Raw genomic sequence first — 7,757 nt, forward strand, 5'->3', positions numbered from 1 at the left:
GCAGCCAGAAGTACCACAAGGTGGGCAGGTAATAATGGTGAGCCTCCCTCCAGCCTCCCGCAAGTCTGTGGGCCAGGGCCAAAGGCAGTCCTGGCGTGAGATGGGAAGGAAGGCAACTGGGTGTGGGCATCTGGTGGCAGCCAGCCACCTGCCCCTGAGTCAAGGGTAGGAAAAACAGAGAGCCAACAGAGCCAACAGAGAGGCTGGATTCCCTGTCCAACAGGGAGACGCTTAGAGCCTAGGGTTGCCACCACCCCTTGCACCACCCAACAGTGTCGCCTACCTGGCTTGTACACCTATGGGAATGGAGAACTTAGCACTCCCCAGGGCAACCTGCTCTATTCACAGCCAGAGGGACCCTCAGAAGTCATCCCAGCAGCTGCCACTTTACAGATGGGTAAACCGAGGCTCAGAGATGAAGGGGGCCTCAGAATAAGCAGAAGAGCTGGGACAGGCCCCTGATCTTTGACTTTAAAAGCCCAAAGTCAGAGTGTCAGCCCCGTGTTACAACCAGTGAGATCTGGGTCCCAGCTCTGCCCTCTGGGGCACCACCATGCCTGCCAGCTCCCTCTGCCCAGGATGGAGATCAGCAAACCACTCAGAGATCGACCCCAGGACTCAGTCTGTCCAGGTGAAACTAGCCCAATGGCTTCATTTCACAGATGAGAAAATTGAGGCCAAAGAGGGGACAAGTCGAAGGACAGACTGGAGAGAGACCTGAGAGTGGAATAAAAGTTCATGACTTCCAATCAGCTGCCATGGCCAAGTAATCCCCAATTCCCTGAGGTCGGCTTGGATCACAGAATCTCGGCTTCAAGATGATGAACCCACTCAGAGCACATAGACTAGCCTACCCACCAGGTCCCTGGTCCTAGAAATGAAAGAAACTGCATATTCATTTGTAATGTGGTGTCCTGGGTGGGATCCTGGACCAGAAAATGGGCATTAGATAAAAACTAAGGGAATCTGAATAAAGTACGGGCTTTAGTTAATTATAATGTATTAATATTTGGTTAATTCCTTGTATATTAGATTATAATATATCCCTATATATTAAGATAGTAAAATAAAGAGAATTGGGTGTGGAAGCTATGGAACCATCAATACTATCTTCACAGTTTTTCTGTAAATCTAAATCAGATGTTAAAGTTCATTTTAAAAATGAAGCGGGGCTTCCCTGGTGGTGCAGTGGTTAGGAATCCACCTACCAATGCAGGGGACACGGGTTTGAGCCCTGGTCCGGGAAGATCCCACATGCCGCGGAGCAACTAAGCTGGTGCACCACAACTACTGAGCCTGCACTCTAGAGCCCGCAAGCCACAGCTACTGAGCCCACATGCCACAACTACTGAAGCCCATGCGCCTAGAGTCCATGTTCCACAACAAAAGAAGCCACCGTAATGAGAAGCCCGCACACTGCAACGAAGAGTAGCCCCCGCTCACCGCAACTAGAGAAAGCCCACGCTCAGCAACAAAGACCCAACACAGGCATAAATAAATATTTCTTAAAAATTAAAATAAATAAATAAATAAAAGTGAAGTGTATGGACTTCCCTGGCAGTCCAATGGTTAAGACTCCGTGCTTCCACTGCAGGGGGCAGGGGGCACAGGTTCGATCCCTGGTCGGGGAACTAAGATCCCGCATGTCACAGGGTGTAGCCAAAAAATAAAATTAAAAATAAAATTAAAATGAAGTGTATAAAATGTACATATATACAGATACATACATAGAAACATATATATGTGTGTGTGTGTGTATATATAAATATATATATATATATATATATATATATATATATGTATATATGTAGTAGTTGTTATTAAATCCCTAACAATATTGGAAAACAGGGACTTTTGTGGATGGAAACCGAGGAACCCAACAAGGCCAGCCACTCTTCCATGACTCCTGCACACCGTCCACTCCCCCACTTCCCCTAAGCTGGGTACCAGCTCCAGTAGGCAGGGTTCACTGACCCCCAGGAGGGACCCTCATCGGAGGCTCTTGGTCCGGGTGCTCTGGTGTCTTCAACTGCCTGTGAGGAGCAGGAAGCACCTACTCCCGGAAGTCTTAACTATAGTGTTTGCTGCCCCAGCAGAAAGTCCTCTCCTGCCTCGTGTTTGCAGAAAACAGGCCAGAATGCATTCCACACAGCACCTCCCAGCCCTCCCCAAAGCCAGCTGAGTCTAACAGCCCGTGACCCAGAGCCAGCCAACGTCGGAGAGAAATCACTCCACGAAAAAGGGCAACCACCCCAAGAATGGGAGGAACGTCACACCTGGGAAAACAGAGCCACTGGAGAAAACAGAACTGGATTGAGGAATGAGAGTAACGTCTCCCAGGAGACATAAAGGGCTATTCCAACCTATTAAAATAAATAAACACACCAGAGGTGAGCAGGTATGTATTGCTTCTTTAAAAAAAAAAAAAAAATCCCTCAGGACTTCCCTGGCGGTCCAGTGGTTAAGAATCCTCACTTCCACCACAGGGTGCACAGGTTCAATCCCTGGTTGGGGAACTAAGATCCCAGTTGCCACATGGGGCAGCCACAGGAGAAAAAAAAACCTCTATTGAAATGAGAGGGACTTCCCTGGTGGCGCAGTGGTTAAGAATCCGCCGGCCAATGCAGGGGACACGGGTTCGAGCCCTGGTCTGGGAAGATCCCACATGCCACGGAGCAACTAAGCCCGTGCACCACAACTACTGAGCCTGCGCTCTAGAGCCCGCAAGCCACAACTACTGAGCCCGCATGCCACAACTCCTGAAGCCCACACACCTAGAGCCCGTGCTCCACAACAAGAGAAGCCACTGCAATGAGAAGCCCTTGCACTGCAACAAAGAGTAGCCCCCACTCGCCGCAACTAGAGAAAGCCCGCGTGTAGCAACGAAGACCCAACGCAGCCAAAATAAATTAATTAATTAATTAATTTTTTTAAAAAAAGAAATGAGAACTGGAGGACAGGAACAGAACCCCAACATCCTTTTAATGAGATTTCTAGGAGAGAGAATGAAGGAGAGGCGACATTTACCCCTCCCCTGCCTTGTTTTCTTCAAAGAAGCCATCTCCCACTGAAATTATAATTATATGCACGTATGATTCTGCCAACCTTAAATAAATTGTTACATCATGTACTTATTTATTTGCTTATTGTCTGCTCCCTCCTCCCCAGTGTCTTGTTCCCTTGGGTTCACTCCTTGTGTCCCTAATGCCTAGAAGAGTTCCTGGCACAGGAGATGACCTTAATAACAATTTGCTAAATGAAAGAATGAATGGGGGACTTCCCTGGTGGTGCAGTGGTTGAGAACCCGCCTGCCAATGCAGGAGACACGGGTTCGAGCCCTGGTCCGGGAAGATCCCACATGCCGCGGAGCAGCTGAGCCCGTGTGCCACAACTACTGAGCCCGCGTGCCACAACTACTGAGCCCGCATGCCACAACTACTGAAGCCTGCACGCCTGGAGCCCGTGCTCCGCAATGGGAGAGGCCATGGCAATGAGAAGCCCACGCAAGGGAGAGTAGCCCCCACTCGCCACAACTAGAGAAAGCCTGTGCACAGCAACAAAGACCCAACGCAGCCAAAAATAAATAAATAAAATGAATAAATTTATTTTAAAAAAAAGAATGAATGGGGACTTCCCTGGTGGCACAGTGGTTAAGACTACACACTCCCAATGCAGGGGGCCCGGGTTCAATCCCTGGTCAGGGAACTAGATCCCACATGCATTCCACAACTAAGAGTTCACATGCCGCAACTAAGGAGCCCATGTGCTGCAACTAAGGAGCCTGCCTGCTGTAACTAAGACCCAGTGCGACCAAATTAATTAATTAATTAAAACTTTTTTAAAGCCTACAAAAAAAAAAAAAAAAAGGAGGGACTTCCCTGGTGGCACAGTGGTTAAGAATCCACCTGCCAATGCAGGGGAAATGGGTTCGAGCCCTAGTCGAGGAAGATCCCACATGCCGTGGAGCAACTAAGCCCATGCACCACAACTACTGGGCCTGCGCTCTAGAGCCCGCGAGCCACAACTACTGAAGCCTGCACACCCAGAGCCCGTGCTCCACAACGAGAAGCCACCACAATGAGAAGCCCACGCGCTGCAACAAAGAGTAGCCCCTGCTCAACGCAACTAGAGAAAGCCCACGCGCAGCAATGAAGACCCAGCGCGGCCTAAAATAAATAAATAAATAATTTTTTAAAAAAAGAATGAATGAGTCACATCAAACAAGTAATAACTGAGGATCTCCCCAGAACAAAGGAACGACATGAGTCTTCAGACTGAAAAGTGTGTCGTCAAGATGAAAACTTGGTTCAGCCAGTTTGGAAAACTCTGCAACAAAATCTGCTGAAGCTCCACATCCATCCACCTCATGATGCAGGACTTTCACAGCAGGGTGCGTCTTGCAAAGAAATGAAAATAGACATTCGCCAAAGACATGTGCAGGGATGTTCACAGCAGCTTTACTGGTAGGAGCCCAGTCCTGGAGACAACACCAACATCCCACCATGGGAGAATGGACAGACGTCTCATGGCAAATCCACCTGCTGGAAGGTGTGCCGCAATCAAACCGTGGCACCAAAACCTACACCAACATGGTGTATTATCTGAGCTTTTTAAATTTACTGTATTTCTAATGCTTTGACATCTTGGGGCATTGCTGACCCTGAAGAGACTGCCCTCCAGGGCTGGCCAGTTCCTAGAGATGTAAATGCTTGGCCGGGGAGTGTGCCTTCCATAAGCAAACCCACCTATCTCCAGCCCACCACCTGACCTACCTGCTCTGTACTCAGGGCCAGTATTCCCCTGCCCAAATCACCCCAGGGCCAGGTACCAGACAACTCGACAGACAACTTGAATAAAATTATTCAAACTAACCAATGCTAAGCCTGCTGACCCTGCCTCATCCTTCGTGGAAACCACAATAAAGGCTCCTGCTCTGCTTCCCTCTCACGCCCTCTGCTCCTGACCCTGCTGCTTCCCCGTGTGGCCCTGGTGGCACTGCCTCTGCTCTTGGGAACCACGCAGGACAAACTGTCTTCTCAAGGGCAGTGGCCTCCTGATCTCTTGGCCTCACCATACCTGAATAATAATAAAACCTACATTTTAAAACAGTTGGTGCAGCAAGCAGGGTGGTTTGGCCTCAGACTAAAAGGATATGCTCTTGGCATACTAACTGGTCCCACCAGGTGGCAGTGGCAGTCTGGGAGGGTGGCGCCACCTGCTGGCAACACTTGTGCTTGGTGCCACTGCTGTTGGGGACCGGCCGGACGAGGCCACAATTCCCTGAGTTCTGGTCTGAGCCATTACTTGCCTAGATTCCCGGAGGACGTTCCCAGGGTCCCCCTTTCTCTTGGTTGACCAGCTAAGTTTACAAAGGCCCCTCCAAAGGGAAGGACATGTGACTTCCCTCTAAGTGCTGTGGCCGGGCCTGACCAGGCAGCCCTGATACGTGTGGACAAACTGAGCTGCCGTGAAGGGTGCCCTGCCTTTCAGCCCGGCCCATGGGGCAGAGTCGTGCTCTTCAGAAGCACACTGCCAGGGCACCCACCCCAGGGACCGTGGCACCCTGCAGGTCCTGGGGGAAGGGCCATCGTTGTTGTGTTGTTTGACTTGCTGCAGCCCCATTTTCCCTCTGACCCAGAGGAATAGGAGGGACCACACTGGTGGAGAGCTGGGGCAGGGGTGGAGGGGGGGAGGCAAAAGAAGCATCCCAGGTAGTGGCTGCTACCTAGAGGCTGACAACTGGGCCCCTTGTCCCTGCCGCTTTTTTGCTTATCAGCCCAAGACAGAAACTAAAAACCACAGAATCAAGCAGCTAAAAGCCTCAAACAGAAAAGAAAAGAAAAAGAGAAGAAGCAGGGGTGGGGGAAAAGAGAAAAAAAGGAATAAAAAAGAAAACCCTAGATACAGGGGGAGAAAGCAAAAGGTGAATAAACAAATTATGTATTTTATAAATATATAAATATATTTATAAAATATATAGCAAATAAATTTTATATATAGTATGTATTTTTTAATATTTTAAATATATTTATAAAATATATAATAAATAAATTTTACATATATACATAAATTAAAGGTCCACAGTTTGACCCAACTGGAGATCCAAAATTTAGACACTAACAACTTATACAATAAATTATATATATATATCAATACATAACTATACATAACAAAAATACCACAGAATTTATGTAATAAAAAGATTAAAAAGCACCAGTTGGCTTTTGGGCTTCTATAACATAGGTTCTAAATTAGCTTTAGTATTTGCTGACATCACCCACTGACAAAACTTCATGGGGCTTAATCAATACTGGGGCTCAAATGATTGTCATACCTGGGGATCCCACCAAATTTGAACACTGTGGCCCCTATAATCTTAGGGAAGAAACTGAATATAAAATAGAGGGGAAACAGATATACTTCACTTTAATGGTAGCCTTACCTAAATTTCCCATAGTCATAGTACTTGTTTTGCCCTAAAATATCTCATATTGAGCAAAGATGCTCTAACACTGTGAATAATAAAAGTAAAGTCTTCGCCATCTACAAACTGGCTTGATAAAATGGGACCCCACAGACCCCCAGTTAAAATAGTCAATATGACCCAACGTAAGTTAAAACAGGGCCTTCAGGGAGTAAAACTTTTATATAAAACCTAATTAACAAAGGGCGATTATCCCCACTGCTTCCATTTAACCACCCAACTTTGCCTATTCTGAAACCTGGGAAAAAGAAAGGGTTCCTCCTGGTGGATTCACAACAGTAAAGCTATGGTTCATGCATTAAGGCCCCTGACCCAATATCCAATTTTTTTAAGAATATTTATTTATTTATTTATTTGGCTGTGCCGGGTCGTAGTTGCGGCACGTGGGAACTTCATTGCAGCAGGCATGCAGGATCTAGTTCCCTGACCAGGGATCGAACCTGGGCCCCCTGCATTGGGAACGCAGAGTCTTAGCCACTGGACCATCAGGGAAGTCCCTCCGATATTATTAAAATCACTCCCTCCAACCAATCAACACCAGTATTTATTTTGCTCTTACAGATTTGGCTGATATGCTCTGTTCGTGCCTATATCAACAGCCTTTCTGCCAGTTTGCCTTCAACTCTAAAGGGACACACACACCTTTTGCAGGCTACCCATGGGGACTTCGACAGCTTTGCCATCGCCTCTACATGAGAACACCCACTCCCCAGTGCCTTCCCCTACTACACCCTCCAGCTTCCCAGCAGGACCACGATGACTGCCCCTTCCGCTTGGTTACACACAACACCACTCATCCTCACATAGACTTTACCCGACGGTCACCTCATGCCCCCAGCAACTGCCCCCCAAAACACACCAAGATAATATTGTAGAAAAACAGACAACAGCAACAAATCATATGTATCTCTTACACTGATACTTTTAACACACTCTATGATTCCACGGAGATATTGTTAGAGACCCTGGAAATTTCAGATCTGTTTTCTTGGGTAATGCCATATAAATGAGAACCTTCAGTATGGACCAGCCTAGAAGGACTCCTAATACTTGCCACTTGTGTCCTCCCTTCCTAGTCTCACAATAGAAACTTACGCCCTACTCTCTAAAAACTTCCTCTATCATCTCCCCACAAGGGTTCCTTAAAATGATGTCAAAGCATCACAAGGCCAATTATATTAATCATACCTATTTATTTTCTGTAATTCTAATGCTCTGACATCTTGAAGCCTTGTTGACATTGAAGAGACTACCCACCTCCCTGGGCTAGCCA

The sequence above is a fragment of the Balaenoptera ricei genome, chromosome 2 (assembly GCF_028023285.1).
Source record: "Balaenoptera ricei isolate mBalRic1 chromosome 2, mBalRic1.hap2, whole genome shotgun sequence".
NCBI classification, from domain to species: Eukaryota; Metazoa; Chordata; class Mammalia; order Artiodactyla; family Balaenopteridae; genus Balaenoptera; species Balaenoptera ricei.